The sequence below is a fragment of the Pteronotus mesoamericanus genome, unplaced genomic scaffold (assembly GCF_021234165.1).
Source record: "Pteronotus mesoamericanus isolate MK-2021 breed Mesoamerican mustached bat unplaced genomic scaffold, CSHL_Meso_final scaffold_167, whole genome shotgun sequence".
NCBI lineage: Eukaryota > Metazoa > Chordata > Mammalia > Chiroptera > Mormoopidae > Pteronotus > Pteronotus mesoamericanus.
The window spans coordinates 20,864,936-20,891,572 of record NW_026555308.1 but is presented as its reverse complement, the minus strand read 5'-3'; the positions used below and the strand labels follow the sequence as shown (position 1 = coordinate 20,891,572).

At 36.7% G+C, this 26,637-nt stretch overlaps 1 long non-coding RNA gene and 2 pseudogenes across 1 annotated transcript; 1 reads left to right on the top strand and 2 right to left on the bottom strand.

Annotated features, from left to right (window-relative positions):
• Positions 1 to 1,606: 1,606 nt before the first annotated feature.
• On the bottom strand, positions 1,607 to 2,196 carry LOC129083330 (PRELI domain containing protein 3B-like; annotated as a pseudogene).
• A 5,928-nt stretch (positions 2,197 to 8,124) lies between these two features.
• LOC129083769 (uncharacterized) lies at positions 8,125 to 20,465 on the top strand. The gene is made up of 3 exons (XR_008530500.1): positions 8,125 to 8,181; positions 19,298 to 19,547; positions 20,174 to 20,465. It is a non-coding gene; the product is annotated as an uncharacterized LOC129083769 (long non-coding RNA).
• A 5,671-nt stretch (positions 20,466 to 26,136) lies between these two features.
• LOC129083767 (60S ribosomal protein L23a-like) lies at positions 26,137 to 26,637 on the bottom strand (annotated as a pseudogene).

Below are 26,637 nucleotides of genomic sequence, written 5' to 3'. Positions count from 1 at the left end.
AAAGAGAACTTTCTGCAGTGCGGGTGAAGAGGTGGAACAACTCTGACTGGGGATGGAGGAGTGATTCTGGAAAAGCGAGGCAGGCCATGAGGGAATCTCCTTTGCAGAGGCCTCTGCAGTGTGCTATGAGGGAGGTACTACTGGCCACATTCTGGGGGTTCTCCCCTGCTCAGAGAACTTTACACTTGATCTTAGCCAAAAGGCCGAGACGCGACCCTGCTCAGAGACTTTAAAACGATGTTCTCTTACGCTGTTTTCACTCTTCGGAGAACCCACACAGAATGCAGCCTCTGAACAGTGTCATAGGTCATTAAAATGGAGGGGTCAATGTTAAAAAACACTATTTTCATCGCATTATCTACAATATGTTGCACCTGCAATAAGTCAAAAAGACTTTCAAATTTACAAACAAGTGGGGTTATTTTATCTAGGGGATGTAGCATACTAAACATAGTTGGTAAAGTTTCTCTGGTTGGACCTGGAGGTACCTCATGAGAAGAACTGCTTTGTTAGAACAACAATCCACATTTGGTGGGCCAGACATTTGCAACCTGAAAAGGTAAAGAATTCCTTTCCTTCTATGCATTCCTTTCCTTCTATGCTATGCATGTTGATACCCGAGCTTTGCAATATACACATGCATTTTTCTACTTTAGCACCACCGTAGGCTTTTTCAGACTTACTCTGTGATATAATGAAGGCACACCACAATGTCTATTGGACAAGACTATCAATTATAAATGTTTTATAAACAGTCAATGCCTGGCTTTTACTTTCTCTGCTCCTTATCACCATATTTCCAACCATATAAAAGTTCCTCATCATAATCCACTTCTCCCATTTTGTTTATGCCTTTCCTTAACTGCCAACTTCCCTTCCATTTCTTGTGCATTGTAACTTTCCTAAGTGATCCCATTGAGCCAGAAGTGCCATTGGAAGACCGTACCTCAGAGGCTGGCTGCAGCTGCTGAAGCTGAAATTCATAACATTAGGGTTGTGCTTGCAGTGGTCTCTACCAAAAGGAACAAATTCCTGCAGATCCACGGCTGCCATCATTGGTTGCCTTTTCTGCATACAAGTTCCACATGGGTTTCCAAGTATCAATATTATTTCTTTTTTTTAATAAAGTTTTAAAAAATGTTTTATTTCTTTTTTTAAAATATAACTTATTTATTTTTAGAGGAGAAGGGAGGAAGAAAGAGAGGGAGAGAAACATCAATGTGTGGTTGCGCTGGCCTGCAACCCAGGCATGTGCCCTACTCTGGGAATTGAACCAGTGACTGTTTGGTTCACAGGCTAGCGCTCAGTCCGCTGAGCCACACCAGCTATGGCCAAATATCAACATTATTTCTGAATAACCCAAGATACGTCAGGCCTGGCCGAGCTTTAGTTGCTCCTGAGAGCAGCAGCAGAGTCAGTCACGGGCATGACTTTGTCACTGCGGGGAGGGGGACTTTCCTCTGGGCCTGAGCCAGTCTGGCAAGAAGTTCAATGGAGGAGCCCATCTTGGTTTCCCATGGTCTGTAGTTGTACTTTTTAAATAACAAATAAATGTAACACCAGCTAGTAGAGATCCGGAGGACTGAGTGTTGCATAACAACTTTCATCATCTTTTGTCTACAAATGCTGCTGCTGCCACCTAGGTGTGCTTACGCTCCTTCTTGCCGAAGCTGTCAATTCTTCAATCTCTGCATTTGATTTATGTATTACCCATTCCATTGCTTTTGTCAGCTTTTGTTAGCATTTGAATATATTGTACTTGCCATCATGTTTTCAAGATAACTACTGAGGCTGATTCCTTTTACAGTGATTATGGCCCCTTAAGTCAAAACAGTTTTTATCTGGGTCCTGAGGATGTGGTTTGTATATATCTCTCATATTCTAAAACCATATCTGTCAATAAAATAGTAATGGATTTAATTTCCATTGTTTTCTATACAGGATCAACTATAGAAATCTTTTTGCACGTATGTTTTGGTTCTTGCTGCACCAGTGAGGGATTTTACAATGGAAGATAATACCCGCTTTGTGCTGAGAAATCTGTCTGTGCAATTTTCCAGAAGGATCTATATGTATGTCCAATACGTCAACTTCACCCAAGCTTGAGTTCATAGCGTTTGAGTATTTCTGCATTGGAGCTCTTGTAACAATTTCCCATGGGTGGTCAAAGGCATGCTTCAAAGTCCAGATCTTCATGGTACCAGTGGCCTGTGCAATGTCCAGACGTGCAAAAAGGCCAAGAGGCCAAGAGGCTGCACTGTCCCCTGCCCTGCCCCTCTGTTATTATCCTTAACCATGACTTTCACAGAGCAAAAGTTTATTATTTTGATGAAGCACCATTTTTTTAAATTTTACTGATTGTATTTTTGGCGTCTTATTTAAGAACTCTTTGCCTAACCTAAGGTCACAACAGTTTTCTCCTATGTTTTCTTCCAACAGTTTTAGAGTTTCACATTTATATTTAGATTTATTATATTTTGAGACAATTTTTTGGTATAAGTTGTGAGGTTAGGTTGAAGTTAACTTATTTTTGCATGTGAATATCCAGTGTTCCAGCCCCGTTTGTTGTAAAGATTATCCTTACTCCATTGAGCTGTCTGGATTTTTGTAAAAAGTTAGTTATATATTTGTGTGATTCTATTTCTGTACTTTTTAATTCTTTTTTAAGAATATATTTTATTGATTATGCTATTACAGTCGTCCCATTTTTTCTCCCCTTTGTTCCTCTCTGCCCTGCAGCCCCCTCCCACCAGCATCCCCCCCCGCCCCCCGCCACCTTTGCTCATGTCCATGGGTCACACATATAAGTTCTTTGGCTTCTCCATTTCATATACTATTCTTGACCTCCCCCTGTCTATCTTGTACTGACTATTTATGCTTCTTATTCCCTGTATGTTTTCCTGCGTTCCCCTACCTCTGCCTCCCCACTGATAACCCTCCATGTGATCTCCATTTCTGTGATTCTGTTCCTGTTCTAGTTTGCTTCCTTTGTTTGTTTGTTTTTTTCCCCAGGTTCAGTTGTTTATAGTTGTGAGTTTGTTGTCATTTTACTGTTCATAGCTTTTTATCTTCTTTTTCTTAAATTGGTCCCTTTAACATTTCATTTAATAAGGACTTGGTGATGGTGAACTCCTTTAACTTGACCTTATCTGGGAAGCACTTTGTCTGCCCTTCCATTCTAAATGATAGCTTTGTTGGATAGAATAATTTGAATGTAGATCCTTGTCCTTTATGACTTTGGATACTTCTTTCCAGCCCCTTCTTGCCTGCAAGGTTTCTTTTGAGAAATCAGCTGATAGTCTTGTGGGAACTCTTTTGTAGGTAACTGTGTCCCTTTCTTGTACCTTTTTATTCTTTTGCATTGATCTATTATACTCTATATTCTATTTCATTGATCTATATGCCTGTCTCTCCCAGTTCTACAGAGTCTTGATTACTTGATTACTGCCTTATAGTAAGTCTTAAGTAGCATGGTGTGAGTTCTCCAATTTTTTATTTTTTGAGTTTGTTGTGGCTAGTCTAGTTCCTTTTCCTTTACATATTAATTTTAGAATCAGCTTGTATATGCCTATGAAAATCTTACTAGGATTTTGGTTACTATTGGGTTAAATCTTAGATTAGTTGAGTATTGCCATCCTACGTACACCAAATCTTGTAATACGTGGACATGCTATGCCTCTTCATTTATTTAGGTCTTTTTTTAAAAAGATTTTATTTACTTATTTTTTGAGAAAGGGGAAGGGAGGGAGAAAGAGAGGGAGGGAAACATCGGTGTGTGAGAGACACATTGATCAGGTGCCTCTCACAACCCCAAATGGGGATCTGGCCCACGACCCAGGCATATGCTCTGATAGGGAGCAGAACTGGCAACATTTTGGTTTGCAGGACAGTGCCCAACCCAATGAGCCACACCGGTCATGGCCATTTGTTTAGGTCTTTCTATATTTCTTTTAAAAAGTATTTTGCTATTTCTGGCATTAGTATCATGCACATACTTTATTCCCAGGTATTTAAATTAAAATTTTTTTCAATTACAGTTTATATTCAATATTATATTAGTTTCAGGTATACAGCATAATGGTTAGACATTTATATAACTTACGAAGTGATCCCCCAATAAGTCTTGCACCCTCCTGACACCACATATTAATTACAATATTATTGACTATTTTCCCTAAGCTGTACCTTACGTCATCATGACTATTTTGTAACCACCAATTTGTATTTCTTCATCCCTTCATCTTTTTCACCCAGTCCCCCCACCCCCGCATCTGGTAACCAACAGTTTGTTCTCTGTATCTATGAGTTTGTTTCTATCTTGCTTGTTTGTTTATTTTGTTTTTTAGACTCCACATAGAAGTGAAATCGTATGATATTTGTCTATCTCTGTCTGACTTACTTCACTAGCATAATAACCTTTAATCCATCCATGTTGCAAATGGTAAGATTTAATTATTTTTTTATGACGATGTAATATTCTATTGTATGTATGTACCGCATCTTCTTTATCTATTTGTCTTATGATTGAAGCATTTAATCCATTTACATTTAAAGTAATTATTGATAATTATGTAGTGGTTGCCATTTTATTCATTGTTTTCTGATTGTTTTTGTCATTTTTTTCTATTTCTTTCTTATGCTCTTGTTCTCTTTTCTTGTATGTTGATGACTTTTTGTATCTTGTACCTGGATTTTTTCCTCTTTATTCCTTGTACATCTCCTGTAGATTTTTTTATTTGTGTTTACCATGTGCTTCATATATACCAAGCTATGTTTATAGCAGTTTATATTAAGTTGATGGTTGCTGAAGTTCTAACACATCCTAAAATCACTATCACTTTTACTTTTGCCTTCCCATACCTGGAAATTAGACTTAATTTTTGTATATATGTGAAGTGAGGATTGATGTTCATTTTTTGCATATGATTATCCAATTGTTTCAGCACCATTTGTTGAAAATATTATCCACTCCCAATTGAATTGTCTTGGCACTTTGTTGGAAATCAATTGACCATAGATATTCTGTACTCTATCCTTTTCCATTGGTGCATTGTCTTAGTAACTGTCAGTTTATCATACAACTTGAAACCAGGTAGTTCAAGTCCTCTGAATTTATTCTTTTTTAAAGTTGTTTTGGCTATTTTAAATCCTTTGCATTTCAATATAAATTTTAGAATCAGGTTGTACATTTTTAAAGGAAGAAAAAATCTTGCTGTCATTTTGATTGATATTGCATTAAATCTATAGATCAAGTTGGGAGGAAGGACATCTTAATTATTTTCAGTCTTCCTGTTCATGAACATGATAATCTCTCCATTTATTTAAGTCGTTGTTTTTCAACCTTTTTAAGTGGGGGTGGGGGAGGAGATTTCCTCTAATGTCTTTTTTAGACATTATTTTCATAATCAACCAGATTAATAAAATGGATTTATTTATATATTTTTGGTACTGTATGTTTTTCTGTGTTTTATATATAAAAGAGGAAGATTTTTCACATACCGCTTCCTCTAAGAACCAACTTTCTCTCCTTTGGGGTTTGATAATGTTACAATTTAAGTCTTCTTGAATTTTCTGAATCATATTTTTATAAGTTTTTGGTGTACTGGTCTTAAACATCTTTTGTTAGATTTATCACTCACAATTTCATACATTTTGAAACTATAGTAAGTTTTTAAAATTTCTATTTTTGGCTGCTTGTTGCTAATACATAAAAATATAATTGATTTTCGTATATTGATTTTGTATCCTGCAATCCTGATAAGCTCACCCATTATTGTTAGTTTTAGTAGTTCTAAAGTTTTTATAATTCTAGTTTTTTTGTAGATTCCATGGGATTTTCAACACATGAGAGGGAATCCCCCAAAAACTGAAATTATCTTCTGGAGGGGAAGGCCCCTTGTACAGGCTTCCCCTGCTAGGTGAATGTTCTAGGAACTCATCTGTATCCATGTACAAGTTGGCATTGTGAGAAGCTGTGTTTGGCTTCAGTGAATTTTTTTTTTTTTTAAGACTCAGTGCGTTTGCTCATTTCATGATAGGTGACTTACAAGCGCACCTGCCCACACCACCCTGAGTGTTCAGCAGTTCTTCACCAAAACTGTCATGACTCCCATGCCCTACCTTCCCTATTTACCCCGTTTTGCCCTGAGTGACTTTTTTTTGTATCCCCAGATGAAAAAAAGTCCTCAAAGGAAAAAGCTTTGCCAATGTGGAAGAGGTGAAACAAAAAAATGGCAGAAGCACTAAAAGGCATCAAAATTGACATGTTCAAAAACTGTTTTGAGCAATGGAAAAAAGTCTTGATAGGTGTATTGCACCAAATGGAGACTACTTTGAAAGTGACTGAAGTTTAAACATGTAAGAATAAATGCACAATTTTTAATAAATAAATTCAGTTTTTTTGAGGGTCCCTCCTCATACATGATTTTCTACTGATAAGACAGTTTTAGATTTTTCTTTTCAGTCTAGATGCCTTCTATTTCTCTTCATTGCTTTGCTGCACGTTCCAGTTATACATTGAACACTAGTGGTGAGAATGGAGTCTTGCCTTGCTACTGATCTTAGGAAGAAAACATGAATTCTTTATCAAGTTTATGAAGTTTCTTTGTATTAGTATTTTCAATAATGAATATTAAATATTGTCAAAAGTTTTCCACATCCACTGAAATTATCACTTGGATTTTATAGGGGATTTTTGTTTGTTTTTAGTCTGTAAATGTAATAAATCACACTGATTGATTTTCAAATGTCAAAGTAACCTTGTATTCCTGGGATAAATCCCATTTGATCATGATGTGTTATAATTTTTATATACTGTTAAATTTTACAACATTGCTAAGGATGTTTGCATTTTACTCATGAGGAACATTGTTCTGTATTTTTCTTGTAATGTCTTTGTAAGTTTTCATATCAGGATAATGCTGGCCTTGTAGAATAAATTGGGAAATACTCTTTCCTTTTCAGTTTTCTGGAAGAGTTTGTATAAGTTTGGTAATGTTTCTTCCCTAATTAAATTTTTTCTCTTTTAAAATCATGTTTCTCAATGTGTAAGTTTAAATCACTGATGTGAGACCTTTCTTCCTTTCTATAATAAAAGCAATCAATACTACTAAATTTCTCTCAAAATGCTGCTTCAGCTGCATCCTAAAATTGTGATCTGTTGTCTTTCTATTTTCATTCACTTAAAATACATTTTAATTTCCAATGTAATTTCTTCTTTGATTCAAAGCTTACTTACAAATGTGCTATTTAGTTTTCAAGTATTTGGGAGGATTTTCCAGTTATATGTATATCTACAGTTATTTATATGTTGCTGTTTTCTAATTTATTTTTATTGTTGTCAGAGAACTTACTTTGTGAGAATTGAATCCTCTTAAATTTATTAGAAGTTGTTTTATGGCTCAGAATATGATTATTTTTATGATTATTCCATTAGCACTTGAAAAAAAATATTTTCTGCTGGGTGTTGGCCAGAGAGTGCTATAAATGTTGATCCAGTTGGCTGATAATGTTGTTAAAATTTTCTATATCCTTACTGATATCCATCTATTATTTTATCAGTTTTTAAGAAATGGTGTTGAAGTTTTTGGCTACAGTTGTTGACAAGTCTGTTTCTACTTGGAGTTTTTGTGGCATGTATTTTGAATCTCTGTTGTTAGAGATATAATCATTTAGAAGAGCTACATCTCTTAATGAATTGATCATATTATAATTTTAAATTATTTTTTGCCCTAAAACCTTATTTATTTTATGTAGTATTTATATAGCCAGTATGGCTTTACTTTGATTAGTGTTTCCTAGACACACACACACTCACACATGCACGCACACACAGGTGAGGGCAAAAGTAGGTTTATAGTCGTGAGTGCACAAAACAGTTTATTCTTGTATTTATTTATTAATTATTATGTTATTTGTATTATTTATCTTTTTTTCTTATTGTCATTATGAATTTTTTTTATTTATTTACTTTTAGAGGAAGGAGAAGGGAGAAGGAGAGGAAGAGAAACATCAATGTGTAGGAGATACATCCATCAACTGCCTCTCACATACCCCCAACTGGGGACCTGGCCTGCAACCCAGGCATGTACCCTGACCGGGAATCAAACTGGCGGCCTTTCAGTTCACCGGCTGGCACTCAATCCACTGAGCCACACCAGCCAGGGCTGATTTATTTTTTAGGTAATGACTTAACCTACTTTTGTCCACCACTGTATATATACGTGTGTATACACATATATCTGGAAAAAACCTCGCCATTGTTAATATAATGAGAAATGTTTGCGCAACATCAATGTAACCTGACAGCCGAGGAGAGTGGACTGGAATGCGCATGCGTGAACAATGATGACTTCACTGTACTAGGCAGTGGGGGAGGTACATGGTAGATGCCATTGAGTGAGCACATGTACTGTGTGGCCATCACATTAAAAATAACTGAGTGAGGAGATCTATGAATCTGCATCACATTTTGCGTTAGGCTTGAACATTCCTCCTTGGAAACTATTTAGATGGTTCAGAAGGCCACAGCTATGGGCAACTGGTGACTGGCAGCTTGATCACAACAACACTCCTGCTCATGCATTGTGTCTTGTGCAGTCTTTTGGCAAAACATCAAATCACCCAGGTGACTCAGCCCCCCTACAGCCCAGAATTGGAGCTCTGTGACTTCTGTCTTTTCCCAAAACTAAAATCACCTTTGAAAAGGAAGAGATTTCACACTGTCAATGAAGTTCAGGAAATTACGAAGGGGCAGCTAATGGAAATTGGGAGAACTGCGTGAGGTCCCAAGGTGCCTACTTTGTAGGGGACTGAGGTGTCATTGTCCTATGTACAATGTTTTTTGTATTTTTGTATCTTCTTTGACAAATATCTCTAGTTTTCACATTACATGGCTGAATACCTTCTGGACAGTGCTCATATATATAAATAAATAATTTAAATATATACATATATAAAATTTACATATATAGAGTACAGAAAAAATCCAGTGCTTCCCTCCTGTTTCTCCTTTATTTTTACACTACTATGACACTCAGAACACTTCTGACACCAGATGTGTGCTTTTTCCTCTCCCATCAAGCAATTTCCTGCCACACTGGCTGGGTGTCCTGCAATTTAACTCAGTTCTGACACTATCTACCCAGAATAGTATCAGATCCTACAGGTTAAGGACTCAGTACTAAGGACGGCCCCATTCCCCTCTCAGATGCCAGTCGTAAGCTCAGGTGGCCACCTGTGCTTCTGACCAATCAGCTATAATTCTGAGGTTTCATGATCCCCTCTTTGTGTTTGATTAATTTGCTACAGCGGCTATAGAATTCAGGGGAACACTTACTGTTTACCAGTTTATTTTAAAAGGATACAGTAAATGATACAAGTGAACATCCAGATGGAAGAGATGTGTAGAGCAAGGTGTGTGGGAAGGAGTGTGGAGCTTCCATTCTCTCCCCAGAAATGCCACTCTCCCAGCACCGCCATGTGTTCACCAACCCAGGAGCCCTCTGAACCTCATATTGAAATTTTTATGGAGGCTTCATCATGTAGGCACAGCCTATCATTAGCTCCATTTCCAACTCCTCTCCTCTCTCGGAGAATGGGGCCTGGGGCTGAAAATTTCGAGCTTCTGATTATGGCCTGGTCTTTCTGGCGACCAGCCCCATGCGGAGCCTGACAAAGAGTCACCTCATTACAACCAAAGACACTGATATCACCAAGGAAATTCCTAGGGACTTGGAAACTCTTTGTCAGCAGGTCAAAGCCAGGGTCAAAGATCAAATATTAAAACACAAAATGCTCCTAGTGCTCTTATCACTTAGAAAATTGTAAGAGTTTTAGGAGCTCTGTGCCAGGGACTGGAGGCAGATGCCTAGCTAGATAAAGATATGTTTTTCTGTTATCACATATATGATATTCTTTTACTGTTTTGATTTATGTAGGCAGCATAGTTGGGTCTTTGATCCAATATGAAAATCTCTGCATTTTAATTTCAATTGAGCATTTAGACCAGCAATTGAAGAGTGTCTTCTGTAAACGACAAGGTAGAATAAATATTTTAGGCTTTGTGGGCCACCTATGGTCTTTGCTACACATTTTCCTCTTTCTCTTCTTTTTAAATAACTTAGAAATGTACAAACCATTCTTAGCTTGAGAGCTATGTAAAGACATGCTATGGTAAGGGTTAGACCTACAGGCCATAGTTGGCCCCTGCCCCAATAAACCATTTACACGTTATATAATTATTGATATGGACATGGTGGGATTTAAATTTGCCATCCTGATCTTTGTTTCTATTTGACCCATCTGTTCTTTTTCCTCTTTCCTCTAAATACATTAATTAAATACTTTTTATGATCCTATTTTGTTCATTAGTTTATTAGGTATAACTCAGTATTTTATCATTTAGTGATTATTTTATGGCTTACAGTATACATCTTTATCTTATCAGTCTACCTACAAGTAACATTATACCATTTAAAATACTGTATAAAAACTTCCACATTGTACTTCTATTTCCCCCTTTCAGGACTTTGTGTTTTGTTGTCATACATTTTGCTTCTACATGTTATGAACTCCAAAATATATTGTCATTAGTTTTGTTTTAATTGGTCAATTATCTTTGGAAAATATTTTAAAAATAAGAAAAAGTCTTTTATGTTTATCCACGTATCATATCTGGTGCTCTTCATTTCTCTATGTCCATCTATGTTTCTACCTGGTATCATTTTTCTTTTGTCTGAAGGACTTCCTTTAACATTTTTGAGATGAAGAATATGCTGGCGATTAATTCTGTCATATGTCCAAAGGAATCTTTATGTTCTGGTTCTGGATAAAATGGAATAAGAGCTCTCCACCCTGTCTCTCTTGTTGAACGCAGTTCTAAAACCTGTACTCAACACATGGAGCAGCTGTCTGAGGACCCTGAAAAGTCAATAATAGCAGGAACATTGGAAAAGAAGACAAGAATTTGGAGTACCACTGACCCGGTGCTGAGTGTACTAATTTTTTCTCCAGTATTTTTCCAGTTTGAGCATAATACAGCATGAAACAAAGAGGCAACAGTGGCATGAATAGTGAGAAGACCAGGAGAGAAACTTTCTAGTTCTGGCCCAAGGAGCAGAGAAGGGACCTCCTAACACTCAGACAGAGAAGAGAAAGTCTTCTCTTTTCTGGGAGAAGTTGTCTGGGAGACTTCATGGAAAGTCTCCCATGCCACAGTCCCCAGCAGTTCTGTGGGAGTGGTGTGAGATACCCTAATGAAGCCCACAGAGCAACTTCCTCAACAATCACAAACTACCAAAGTGATTAAACAGATAACCTAAATAGTTCCATACCTATTGAAGAAACTGAATTCATAGAATTTTCCTGTGAACCCATCTGGGTGTGGTGCTTTCTGTTTTGGAAGGTTATCAGCTATTGATTCAATTTTTAAAATAGATATAGGCTTATTCAGATTGTCTGCTTATTCTTGTGTGAATTTTGGCAGACTGTGTCTTTCATGAGATTGATCCTTTTTTTCTAGGTTATCAGATTGTTGTGAGCATGGTGTTATTCATAATATTGCCTTATTATCTTTTTTTATGTGCATAGGATCTATAGAGCTGTCTCCTATTGCATTTCTGATGCTAGCAATTTCAGTCCCCTCTCTCTTTTCTTAGTTAGCCTAGCTACAGCCTTATCCATTTTATCGATCCTTTCAAAAAACCAGCTTTGGTTTCATTAAATGTCTCTGTTAATTTTCTGTTTTCAATTTAATAGATTTCTGCTCTAATTTATATTATTTATTTCCTTCTGCTTACTTTGGATTTAATTTGCTCTTCTTTTTTCTAGTTTCCTAAGATGGAAGCATAGTTGATTGATTTTAGATCTTTTATCTTTTTAAATGTATTCAATGCTATAAATTTCCCTCTAAGCACTGCTTTCGCTGCATCCCACAAATTTTGATAAGCTATGTTTTTGTTTCATTTTGTTCAAAATATTTTAAAATTTCTCTTGAGATTTCTTCTTTGACCCATGTGTTATTTAAAAGTATGTGGTTTAATGTCCAGGTGTTCTGGGATTTTCCAGCCATATATGAATACATAATCTAATACATTGTTGCTATTATTATTTTAAACAAACTATTATCTTTTATAGCAATTAAGAATAACAGAAATAAAAGTTTTAATTTACCTTCACTTATTTCTTTAACATTTTTCTTTTCTTTACATATATCTAGTTTTCTGAACTTATATCATTTTCTTTCTCTCTAAGGAATTTCTTTTAAAAAAAAAGTTTTATTGTATATTGGTTTCAGGTGTACAGCTTAGTAGTTACATAATCATATACTTTACATAGTGTTCCTGATAGTTCCAGTACCCTAACTGGCACCATACATAATTACTACAACATTATTGGCTATATTTCCTATACTTTACTTACTTTCCCATGACTATTTTGTAACTACCAATTTGTGCTTCTTAGTCTCCTCACCTCTTTGACCCAGTGGCTGAAACCTCCCTCCCCTCTGGCAGCCACCAGTTCTCTCACTGTGTCTATGACTGTTTCAATTTTATGTGTTTGTTTATTATGTTCTTTAGATTCCACATACAAGTGAAACCATATGGTATTTGTCTTTCTCTGACTGACCTATTTCACTGAGCATAATACCCTCAAGGTCTATCCATGCTGTTACAAGTGATAGGATTTTAATTATTTTTTATGGCCAAGCAATATTCCATTGTATATATGTATCACAGCTTTATATCTACGCATCAATTAATGGGCATTTGGGTTGCTTCCATAGCCTGCCTATTGTAAATAATGCTGTGATGAATTTAAGTGTGCATGTATTTTTTCAAATTAGTGCTTTGCATTTCTTTGGCTAAATCCCCAAAATGGAAACACTAGGTCATGAGAAGGTCAATTTTTAATTTTTTGATGAATCTAAGGAAATTTTTTTAACATTTCTTGCAGACTTGGTCTCCCAGAAACAAATTTCCTTAATTTTTGTTTGTCCAAGAAACTATTTTTCCTTCATTTTTTAAGGATAACGTCATAAGGTACAGAATTCTAGGTTGGTGTTCTTTTCTCTCAACACCTTATTTCCCTTCACTCTCTTTTTACTTGCATAGACTTTGAGGTGCCGGGTGTAATTCTCATCTTTGATCTTCTATAGGTAAGTTGTATTTTTTACCCCAGCTTCTTTCAGGGTTTCTCTTTATCTTTCATTTTCTGTAGTTTGAATATGATATGCCTCCTGCTTGATGTTCTCTGAGCTTCCTAGATCTGTATTTGGTATCTGATATTAGTTTGGGGAAGTTCTTAGTCACTATTTTTTCAACTATTACTTCTGTTCCCCCCTCTCTCTTCTCTTACTGGTATTACCATTATCCATATGTTACACCTTTTGTAGCTGTCTTACGGTCCTTGGATATTCTGTTCTTTTTTTTTCTTTTTTTCTCTTTACTTTTCAGTTTTGGAGGTTTCTATGGAGGTATCCTCAAGCTCAAAGATTCTTTCCTTAAATGTGTTCGGTCTAAGTCCATCAAAGGCATTCTTCATTTTTGTTACAGTGCTTTTTAATCTCTAGCATTTCTTTCTAAGAATTTTCATCTCTCTGTTTACATTGTTCTTGTGTGCTATCTACTTTATCCATACAGACCTTAGCATATTGATCATAATTGTTTTAAATCTCAATCTGATAATTCCAACATCCCTGCCATGTCTTGTTCTGATGCTTACTCTATCTTTTTAGAATTATGTGTTTGTTTTATCTGTGGGTTGGTTTTTTTTTTTTTCCTTTTAGTGTGCCTTGTACTTTTTTTCTTAATAGCTGGACATGATGTACTGGGTGAAAAGAATGGCTGTAAATAGTCCTTCTGTGATGCAGTATTGTGTGTGTGGAGGGGGAGCATTCTACAGTCCTATAATTAGGTCTCAGTCTTTCAGTGAAACTATGCCTCTGGACTGTGAAATTCACAAGTGTTTCTTAGTTGTTTTCTCCCCCTTGGGTGGAACAAGATGGCTCAATTGGGCTGGAATTGGTTGTTTCTCTTCCCTCAAGTGAGTTAGGTTCTGATAAACCCAACAAGTTAGGCTCTGGTTAGATAGCTTCTCCTGAGGGAGGGCTTTATTAAGAAGAACAGAATGCTCTGGAGCATTGCATAATGGTTTATTTTCCCCTCCCCAGTGCCAAAAGTATGAAGGGATTTTTCTGATATCCATTGTGAGAACCTGGTAGAGCTCCAGGAGGTAAATTCACAAACTCACAAAGCTGTGTGTGTGCGTGTGTTGGGGGGAGGGGTCACCTTATAACTGGTCCCTCTGGAGTTTTTATCTGTCAAACTTGTCCACACTGAGCCTCCAGCAATTTGTCAACTGTGGTTCAGGTTTGCCTACCCTGGCACTGGTCCGCTCTGGTTTCTGCCCATGGGTTTCTGTTCTGGTAAGTTGTAATTCTCTGTGACTAATTATGTTGATGTCTCTACAGCTTTGGGTGCAGCAGTTTTCCCTGTGACCTAACTTCTCTGATGGATCTAAGAAGAGTTGTTGATTTTCAGTTTGTTCAGCCTTTTACTTGTTGTTAGGACAGGGTGGTGACTTACAAACTTCCTACATGTGGGATGGGAAACTTTCCCTTCTATTTTTAGTTTGCTGAAAAGTATTTTTATCATGAAAGGATGTTGAATTTCATTAAAGGCTTTTTTCTATAACTGTCGAGATGACCATGTCATTTTCAACCTTTATTCTGTTAATATGTTACGTTACATTGAATGGTATTTTTCTTAACCAACATTGCATTTCTGGGATAAATTCCACTCCATCTTGATGTCTTGATGTCTTATCTGTTTTATATATTTCTTGGTTGATTTGCATCTTTCTTTATGAGACCTATTAGTCTATAGCAGGGATCAGCAAATTTTTTCTGTAGAGTCAAGTAGTAAATACAGGGTGGGACAAAAGTAGGTTTACATTGTGAGTATGTGAAACACAGTTTATTCTTGTATTATTATTTATTAACTATTGTATTATTTTCCATACAAACAACTGTAAACCTACTATTGCCCCACCCTGTACTTGAAGCTTTGTGGACCATGTGATTTGTGCCTTAACTACTCACGTCTGCAGGAAAGCAGCAATAGACAGTATGTAAATAAAAGGGTGTGGCTGTGTTTTAACAAAACATCGTTTTCATGAACAGATTGCCTGCTGGCTTTAGCCCACAGGCCTTGGTGTGCTGATCCTTTGTCTATGTTTGTTAGGGTTTTTTTTTTTCTCCTTGTAATGTCTTTGTCTGGTTTTGGTATCAGAATAACACTGGCCTCATAAAATTTGCTGGGAAGTATTCCCTTCTATGTCTTCTTAAAGTTTTGGGGGATTAGTATTACCTCATCCTTAATTACTTGCTAGAATTTACTAGTGAAGCCATATGGGTCTGGAATTTTTCCTTGTTGGAAACTTTTAACTATAAAATATAAATTTTGGTAGATATAAGTTCATTCTGATTACCTAGATCTTCCTTTTATTGACATATAATTCATATACCATAATATTTACTTTTTATGTGAACCATTCAATGGCTTTTAGTGTACTCACAAAGCTGTGCAACCATCATCTAATTTCATAAATTTTATTTCACCCAAAGCTCCCATACTCATTAGCAGACACTCCTCAGTCTCCCCTCCTCCCAGTTCCTGGCAACCACTTTATGTCTCTATGGATTTGCTTATAGTGAACATTTCATATAAATGGAATCACATCATATGTGATCTTTTGTGTCTGGCTTCTTTCACTTTGCATAATGGTTTCAAGTTTCATCCATGTTGTAGCATTTATAAGTATTTCGTTTTTTTATTAATGAAGTACTTACTATAGCTGAATATTATTCCATTGTATGGATATACCACATTATATTTATCCGTCCATCAGTTCTGGGTATGAGGTTGTTTCCATTTTTTGGCTACTATGGAAAATGTTGCTATAAAAATTTGTGTACAAGTTTTTGTGTGAACATACTTTTTCATTTCTCTAGGGTACATACATAGGAGAGGAATTTCTCCTCTGGCAACTCTGTGTTTAATTTTTTGAGATACTGCCAAACTGTTTTCCAAAGTGGCTGCACCATATTATATTTCTGCCAGCAATGTATGAAAGTTTCAATTTCTCCACATTCTTGTCAACACTTTTTTATTGTCTTTCTTTTTATTATAGCCATCATAGTGTGGTTTTGATTTTTATTTTCTTAGTGACTAATAATGTTGAACTTCTTTTCATGTGTTTATTGGCCATTTGTATGTATATCTTCTCTAGAGAAATGTCTGTTAAAATCCTTTTCACATTTAAAAAGGAGTTATTTATCTTTTTTATTGTTATGTTGTAAGAGTTGTTTATATATTCTGGAAATTAGTCCCTTATCAGATAAATGATTTGTAAATATCTTCTTCCAATCTGTGGGTAATCTTTCTACTTTCTTGATGGTTCTTTGAAATACAAAAGTTTAAAATTTTGATGAAATTCAATTTATTTACTTTTTCTTTTTTTGCTGCTCGTGTTTTTAGCATCTTATCCAAGACACTATTGCCTAGTCCAAGGTCACAAAGATTTATACCTTTATTTTCTTCTAAGAGTTTTATAGCTTTAGTTCTTACATTTATGTGCATGATTCTTTGAGTTAATTTTTGTATATAGTGAGAGAAATTGTTTTCTTTAATTGATTTTTAAATTGTTCTCTTCTAATGTGTATATAAGTTCATTTAACTGGTTTTTGTATATTTCTCTTGTATTCTACAATCTTGATAAATTTTTTATTTTTATTAGTTGTGTGTGTGCGTATTCCTATAGCAAGGATTTCCTATGTACAAAATACTATCCTCTGCACATAGAGATAGTTATACTTCATCCATTCCAACATAGATGCCTTTATTTTTTCTAGAATGTTCAATACAATGTTGAGTATAAGTGGTGAGAGGGCATATCTTTGAGCTACTCTGGATCTTAGGTGTTAACAGTGTATTTTCATAAATGCCTTTTATCACATTGAGAAAACTTTCTTTTATTTCTAGTTTTTTTATTGTGTTATTATAAAAAAGGCATTAGATGTTGTCAAATGCTTTTTTGAAATTTATTTATATGATTGAGTTATTTCATTGTATCCTTTATTCTATTAACATGGTATATTAACTTAGTTGATTTTTGTATTTCTGGGATAAATCCCATGTGGCCATTCTATAATATCTTTTTTATAGGGATTCATTTTCTAGTATTTTCTTGAGAATTTTTATGTCGGTATTTCTAATGATTGCTTGTCTGTAATTTTATTTTTTTATATTGTCTTGGTCTGGTTTTCATAACAGAGGCCCAGAGAATGAGTTGGGAAATGTTGGGAGATTTTTAAGTTACTTTGATCTTATTACTGATATGTTCAGATTTTCTATTTTTTTATGATTCAGTCTTAGTAGCTATTATGTTTCTAGGAATTTATCCATTTCTTATAGGTAATACAAAATAGTTACATATAATTATTTATTGTATTCTCTTAAGATCCTTTGTGTTTCTGTGGTATTGTTACCAAAGAGAAATTAGGGTTTGGCTGTCCGCCCTCACCCATAGGCAAATTCTGGAGGCAGAGGTTTGGTGAGAAAAGGGAAGAGATCTTTTATTCAAAACCTACACAATCTGGGAGAATGGTAAGCTCCTGCCTCAAAGTCCATCCCTTCCAGAGCACCCAGAAGAAAACTTAGCCACCCCCTGTCAGACCAGTCCAAGGCTGTGCCCAAAGTTCTCCCATTCAAAATTCTGTCTGGGAATTGCAGGTGGCTGCTGCATGATCATCCAAGCAGCTCAGCTTCTTTTGCCTCCATCGTCAGTCCTCAGGCTCCTTCCTGGAGTCTGCATGTGGGGCCAGCACTGCCATGCTGCCGCCACAGCTTCCTGGACCAGGAGCCCAGGGCTGGTGCCAATTGCTGTGGCCATACATGCAGGGGCTCCATTGTGCCAGCTGTGGGACCTGGCACCCACCACTTGGCCACATGGCTTCCAGGGCTAAAGGGAGACTCAGCCGTCCAGCATGATTGCTTGAACCAGCTGTTGAAGCTGTTGACAGTACCTAACTGGGAGTTATATACAGACAGGGGCAGCTTCATGGAAAATGGCTAACGATGAGCTGGGTTTGACTTCCTCACCGCATTTAAAGTGACAGTGGACTATCGTTCACTTCAGAGATCTCCCAGAAGATTGGACAGACACTACAGAGTCAATGGGAACTACACACATCTTGAAGACCTCAATCTCTGGGAAAGACAGAGAAAATGAGTCATACAATAAAGAAGATCCTGGAGAAAATATGCCAGGAAGTGCATTTGAAATGAGACCAGGCACTCAGTATTGCCTTGCTTCTAATTAGGGTAGCAACATAAAGTGAGCTTAAATTAAGCCCTTTTGAAATAGTTTATGGGGGACCCTTCCAAATCTGTTTTAGAAATGTCTCCTTTAGATTTGGAGTGTGAGTCAAAATTAAATATATACAATATTTAGGGCAAACACAAACAATTTTGCACAAGTTTACTCATTGCAGATTCGTTTATCTGTTGAGCCCCTATACCCATTCCAGCCAGGAGACCAAGTCTCACTAAAGACCTGAAAGATTCAAGCCCCCAAGCAGCAGTTAGGTGAGCAATTGGCTCGTCCTTATGATGTCCTGCTGACAATATACTCTTCCCTAAAGCTCATGGGAGTCAAACCTTGGATCCACAACACACAGATAAAGCAGGCACTACCTGAGAAAGACTGGAATCCTGCTGCTGTGATAGATGCTGAAAGGGAAAGCTGGAACTGTACTCCTGAAGGAGATTTAAATTTCTCTTTCAGAAAGGGCTAGTGGCTCCCAAAGCTAAGTTCTTTCCTTTTTCCATTTCCCAGGTGGTGGCTTCCTCGGCAAATTTATTCTGCTGTGGTAAAGGGGAAATGCCACCCAAAGCCTTATTACACAATAAGGATTTAGGAAAGAATAGCATCACAGAGCTGTGTTTAAGAAGTTATGGAATATGTTTGTAAATCTAAGGACTTTTAGCTCTCAGATACAGAGTTAGAGTATGGTCCCCTCCATTGTTAAAAGGACAAAGATTGAAAGTGAATTAGGCTAAAAGTGATTATTTTTGAATGGGTAAGAAGTTTGTGAAGGTTCACATTAATTTGGAAAGAAATTGTATTATTTTAGTAATAGAAGGCACAAGGAATGGAGATGAAATTTCGGTGAGTATTGGAAGGGCAAGGATTTTCATTTTTGTTTTGTATTTTTCTCCCTGCCTGATCCCTCCAGAATTTGGCATTCTTAATGACTGAGTGATGACAAAGTTTCTTTGCATAAATCCAATAAGGTCTGCTTCCAACTGCGGTTTTATTAACTAAGATTTTGACTGGAATGTCATGCCTGAAGGAGACATTTCTGGACTCTGGATGTCACCAGAAATCCTTGAGGAATGGCGATTGACTTTTGAAGCTAACAAAAGCCCACTGGAGAAATAGCCTGGTACCTTGTTTGGTCATGCGGTTCATGGCAGTCTTTCCAGGTAAGGAAAAAAGGTTGCTTTCTTGAAAGATGGCAAGGAAGGAACCTTAAGATACTTTGGGAATCCCAAGGACTTGAGGAATATAAGTAGTGCAGGCAGAGCCATATGGCAGTTGTGGAGCTTGGCTTCTGTGCCCTGAACAGCTTATTAAAACTTACTCTAAAGGTTCCTGTGTAAGTTCCAGCAAAGCTGATTTAAACAACCTATATGATTAATTGCTGTATTTGTTTTTATGAAAATAATAAGGCAAAATTAAAAACAAGATTTAAGGCAGTTCCTTTGATGACAATGCTGGTAATCTTGAGAAAAATTGTATTTTAAGGACAATCACAATGCCCAGTTGTGGATATTGGAATCTAGTGCAGCTAACTGTCCTCAAAGTTTTGTTTTCTCTTGGAAGCTGCACTGGTTTCTGTATATGCTATACAGATTATACCTCAGCACCTGATGCTATCACAAGAGATGTTCAATTTACAGGTAAGAGAAATTGTCAAATTGTCACTGTTTAATATTATTCCAGCAAAGGACTTTCAACTGAACATCTTCTCAAATGACTGTGTTGCAGACTTAGACTGGTTTATGATTTGTGTGAATTAACCTTTGTGTTCTCCCTTCTGTTTTCATAGGGTGTATGCCTTCTAACCTTCTTGGCAAATTTGTAACCTCTAGAACACAGTAAGGATGACAACTTGTCCAGCAATGCCATCTTTTGGACATCACTTACCCCACTTCCTAAGGACAGCCAACTGACCTGGACTTTGCAGGATCCTTCTCCCTCACATAAAGGCCTCCCTTCATTCCTGACCCCTCCTCTTTTTGTTAAAAATCTCTGGACCCAGACATAGGGAGATCTATGACCTTGGCCAACAGGAAGTAGTTACAGAAGAATGAGACCATTGTCCATTTCCCCTTGTAAGATTACAAGGATCCAGAAGTGTTAAAGGAGGGGATTGAGACTGGCATGGTGCCCTGAGTAAGGGAGGGGCCACAGGAAATACCCAAGGCAGTGTGGGCAGAACACAGCTCTGGAGGACGTTGTTGCACTGAGTCTGTGCAAAGCTAGGAAGAGTGATTGACAAAGGGAAAAGTATTCCTACTCCCTTCCAGTCCTGTATGTGTACAGGAGCTGCATGCGTACTGTAAAGGACAACATGGTAGCAGGGAGAGATGCTGTCCTGTCAGTCTAGCCTGGTAAAAGGACAGGACTGGCCAGGGTGCTGGACCCTTCTAGAATGCATGGAAGTTTGGGTTTGGAAATTTAAACAAAGAGAAAGGAGAAATTCTCCTCTTCCTCTTGGACTCACTTCACAGATGTGTATGCTGGGCCTGCAAGACCTTGCTGGTCCTGGAACGTAGCCTGAGGCCCAACAGTGGTGGGGAAAGAAGCTGAGCTGCTTGGATGATTGTGTGGTGGCCATCTGCAACCTCCAAAGAACAGTATTTTTGAGAGGGAGAAGAACTCCGAGCACAGTCTCAGACTGGTCTGGCAAGGGTGGCTGGATTTTTCTCTGGGTGCTCTGGAGGTGATGGACTTTGAGGCAGGAGACTACCATCCTCCCAGATTGTGTAGCTTTTGAATAAAAGACCTCTTTCCTTTTCTCACCAAACCTCTGCCTCCAGAATTTGCCTATGGGTGGCAATGGGCAACTGAACCCCACTTTCTGTTTGGTAACAGTATCAGTTGTAATATCTTCTCTTTCATTTCTGATTTTATTTGTTCAAGTCTTCTTTCTTAGTCAAATTTGTTTATCTTTTCACAGTATGAACTCTTGCTTTCATTGATCTGTCCATTGTTTTTCTGGTCTCTATTTCTTTTATTTCCCCTCTGATCTTTGTTATTTCCTCCTTTTTGCTCATTTTAGTTTTAGTTCTCCTTTTTGTAGCTCTTTGAAGTATAAAGTTAGTTGTTAATTTAATATCTTTCATTTGTCTTAGTGAATGTATTTATTGGTATAAACTTAAGTCTCAGAACTGTTTTTGCTACATTGAAAAAGTGTGCGTATGTTGTGGTACACTTTCATTTATCTCAAGATTTTTTTATTTCTCTTTTGATTTCTTTTTTTTAACCCATTGGTTCAGATGTGTGTTTTAAAATTTCCACATATTTGTTAATTTTTTAGTTTGCCTTCTGTTAGTAATCTCATCTCATATCATTGTGGTTAGAAAAGATACCTACTATGATTTCTGTCTTCTTAAATTTATAATGGCTTGTTTTGTGACTTAACATATGATCTAATTGGGATAGTGTTCCATGTATGTGCACATGAAAAGAATGTATATTCACTGCTCTTGGATGAAATATTCTGTATATGTCTGTTAGGTTTATTTGATATAAATTATAGTTCAAGTCCAGTGTTTTCTTATTTATATTCTGTCTGGATGATTGTTGAAAATGGGATATTGAATTCCCCTACTATTATTGTATTGTTATATATTTCTCCTTTTCAATCTCTTAATATTTGTGTTATATATTTAGGTCCCCTGTTGTTGGATGAATGCATATTTACAATTATTTTATCCTCTTGATGAATTAATCTCTTTATCTCTATGTGAGGACCTTCTTTTATCTCTTTTTACAGTTTTTGACTTAAAATCTATTTTATCTGACATGAATTAGTATAGCTATCCCTGTCTCTTTTGGTTTTCATTGCATGGGATATTTTTATACATCCTTTCACTTTGAGCCTGTGTGTGTTCTTAGAGATAAAGTGAGTCTGTTGTAAACAGCAGCTGGCTCTCTTTTAAAAAAATTATTCAGCCACTCTATATGTTTTGAATGAAGAAATTAATCCATTTATATTTAAAGTAATTAGTAATAAGTAAGGACTTACTATTGTCCTTTTGTTCATTGTTTTCTGGCTGTTTTGTATTTCATTTGTTCTCTTCTTCCTCTCTTGCTGTCTTCCTTTGTGATTTGATGGTTTTCTGTAGTGGTAGTCTTTGATTCCTTTCTCTTCATTCATTTTGTACCTGCTAGAAGTTTTTGCTTTGTGGTTGCCTTGAGGCTTACATAGAACATCTTTTAGTTATAACAGTGTGTTTTAAGCTGATAACTTAATATTTGTCACATAAAAAGCGTAGTTTTTGTATGTTCTACGCTTTTTAGTACAAAACTATGCTTTTTAGTACAAAAACTACGCTTTTTATGTGTATCCATTAACAAATTATTGTAGCTATAGTTATCTTTAAGTCTTTTGTCCTTTTTTTATACTGGAGTTAAAAACAATTTACACACCACCATTATAGCATTAGAGTATTCTAAATATGCCTAGATTCTTATTTTTACCAGTGAGTTTTATATTTTCACATTTTCATGTTACCAGTTAGCATCCCTTTGCTTCAGCTTGAATAATCCCCTTTAGAATTTCTCATAAGCCTGGTTTAGTAATGATGAACTCCCTCACATTTTGTTTATCTGGGAAGATCTTCATCTCTCCTTCATTACTGAAGAACATCATTATCTGGTAAAGTGTTCTTGGTTGGTAGGGTTTTCCTTTCAGAATTTAGACCCCACTCTATCCTGGCCTGCAAATTTTCTGCTTAGAAATTCAATGATAGCTTTATGGGGGTTTCTTGTATGTGATGAGTCTTTTTTTTCCCTTGCAACTCTCAAAATTCTCTCTTGGTAATAAATTTATGATAGTTTGATTATAATGTGTCTTATTGAAGCCTTCTTTCGGTTGAACTTATTTGGGTACGTTAGAGCTTCATATACTTAGTTGTCAAAATTTTCCCCCAGATTTAGGATATTTTCAGTTATAATTTTTAAAAAATAATCTTTCTGCCCCCTTTTCCCTCTCTTCTTCTCCTGGGACTTCCATGATGCATATATTCTTTACTTTATAATTATTTTTCCCTTCCTTTTTTTCCTCTGACAGGATAATATCAAATGACATCTTTGAGTCACAGATTCTTTCTTTTGCTTGATCAATTTTGTACTAATGCTCTCGATTGCATTTTCAAATTTCATTCATTGTAATCTTCAGTTCCAGAACTTGAATTTGGTTTTTAAAAAAAACTCCTATATCTTTCTTGAACATCTTGTTTTGTTCATGTATTGTTTTCCTGGTTTTATAGAGTTGTCTCTCTGTGCTCTCTAGCAGCACATTGAGCTTTGCTAAACCAATTATTTTGAATTCTTTGTCAGGCAATTTGATCTCCATACTTAGGAGGGGGTCAGTTACTAAAAAATTGTTTTACTTTTTTGGCATCATGTTTCCCTGATTTTTTGGTGTGTTCCTTGAAGTTTTGCATTATTGTTGTACTCACGTTTGAAGAAGCAGTCACCTCCTCCAGTCTTTATTAACTGGTTTGGGATAGAAATACTTTCAGCAGTCAGCCCTGCTAGGGATTCTGAGACTCTCTCAGATCTTTTATATAGATGTGTCCACGCCACACCTCTCTTTCTCTTTTGGGAGGAAATTCTTAAAATTGTATAACCTTCTATCGATTCCATGAAGCCAGGCTGAAAGCTGAATGCCTCCCTTTTTCCTCTAGGGTGGTGCCCTTAAATGCTCAAGTTTTGTGCTTTGTCTCAATTGCAGAGAATCAGATCAATTTTCTGCATGTGTTTTCAAGCTGTCTGCAAAGGCTTAGACTTGCTGCGCATGAAGGCATGCGCAGGGATCTGGTGACAGGAGGTGAATGAGGTATGCAGTGCATTGAGGGTACCCTTGGACCAGTAAGGAGGGGTGTCTGCAGGTGAGGCATCCCAAACAGCTTATTTATGGGCTTTCTGTTGGTTAGTAGAATCTGCAGCACTTTGCTGAGTTTCAAGTCTTAGTTTCTGTGCTCCCAGCCTCTCCCAACCCCTCAGCTGTACTGACCAACTCAGGGAGGGGTGGGGAGAAAAGAAAGTAGGTCTCTTGGGCGTCCTTTACCTTGGCTGGGGAAGCCAAATGGTGACTCATTGCACTTCCTTTTCCCTATGGGAGAAATTGTGGGCCAGGGCAATTTATCTCTCTTGGCACTGAGCTATGCCACCTTGGGAGAATGGTAACATGGGTAAAGTAAAACTGTTCTCCTTACTCTTTTCAGTGCATAAATTCTCTGATTTTTTTTCCTCTGGTGGTGTGACGGAACTTCTCCACTGGATTCCTGGACTCCCTCAAAGGTTTTTCAGTGATTGTTAAAATTGTTGTACTATGGGGGGATAATAGTAGAAAACTTCTGTTCTACCATCTTGCTGATATCATTCCTCCAACATTAATTTTTCTTCAATATTTAGCGAAACCATCAGTGAAGCCATCTGTTCTTGGACCTTTCTTCATGAATTTCTACTACTACTACTACTACTACTACTACCACACTCTCTTTACTTGTTATAGATCTTTTCAGCTTTCTAATTTATTTTTGAGTCAGTTTTAATAGATTGAGTCTTCCTAGAAATTTGTCCATTTCATCTAGGTTACTACTTTGTTGTGGTACAGTTGTTCATACTATTTGCTTATAGTACTTTTTTACTCTTATAAGTAGTAATATCTCTTTTTCCATTCTCAGTTTTAATAATTGGTGGCTTTGTTGTTGTTTTTTTCAATCTAGCTAAAGATTTGTGAATTTGGGGGATCTTTTCAAAGAGCCAACTTTTGGTTTTATTAATTTTCACTATTGTTTTTTATTTCATTTGTTTTTAATCTTTATTTCTTTACTCAGCTATAAATTTTCCTCTAAACTTCTATTCCTTCTTGTGCTTGTTTTGATAGTATCTTTTTGGAATTTGTCCATTCTGCTTGAGTTATCAAATATATTGGCATGATATTTTCGTAACATTCCTTATATAAGATTTAATGATGTCCTTTCTTTTCTTACTAATATCGGCCATATTTTTTTGTTGTTTAAAGGATCTAACCTGAGTTTTATTAATTGTGGCAAGACATTCTAGGGTAACCCTATGATATTCACCTCCTGGTGTTCCCTCCCTATATGATCTTTTCCCTTTGAGTGTGGATATGACCTGTGACAAACTTCTAATCAATAGAATATGACAAAAGTGTAAGGATGTACATGATTATGTGTTTTTAATCATTTTATATGAGATGTTAATGCATATTATTATGAAACTTCCCCCAGCCCCATGTCTTTGAGGAATTAAACTGCCATGTTTCAGCTGCCATTTGGAAAGGACCATGTAGCAAAGAGCTGAGGGGTGGCTTCTAGCTTTTAAACAGCTGGAAACTGAGTCTCTGCTTGCACTGAAACTGAATTCTATCAATAATCACATAAATTGGAAGTGGATTTTTCCCCCCTTGAGCCTCAGATGAGACATCTTGATTGCAGCTTTGTAAGATTCTAAAGCCCAATTAAGCTGTTCCTGGACTCCCCACTCACAGAAATGATGAGAAAATTAATGTATATTGTTCCAAGCCACTATGTTTACCTATTGCCAATAATATTAAATGGCAATAGGTAAAAAATATTTTAAGAATTTGGACTTTTTAAATAAACTACTTTTGGTATTAGTGATTTTCTCCATTATTTGTCCACTTTCTATTGATTTCTGTTCTGTTGTTTATTATTCATAAATATTTTTAAATTTCAGGTTTAATTTGCTCTTACGTTCACTAGGTTTGTTGTTTTTTTTTAGTATAAAATTTTTATATTTAGAATTAGCCAGCTGGACTCAGTTTAGATGATCCCAATTTTGTTAGCAACATCCAAAGCATCATAGTCTGGAGCCAGTCGAACATACGCCTTCTTCTCCCCATCAGGCCTGATCAAGGTGTTGACCTTGGCCACATCAATGTCATACAGCTTCTTCACAGCCTGTTTGATCTGGTGCTTGTTGGCCTTGACATCCACAATGAACACAAGTGTATTATTGTCTTCTATCTTCTTCATGGCTGACTCCGTCATCAAGGGGAACTTGATGATGGCATAGTGGTCAAGCTTGTTTCTCCCAGGAGCGCTCTTCCGAGGATATTTAGGCTGCCTTCGGAGCCGCAGTGTCTTAGGCCTGCGGAAGGTGGGAGACGTGCGCATCTTCTTTTTTCTGTGGCTGTGGACGCCTTTAGCACTGCTTTCTTTGCTTTGCCTTGGCTTCGGCTTTGGGAGGGGCAGGGGCTTCCTTCTTAGCTTTCGGCGCCATCTTTAT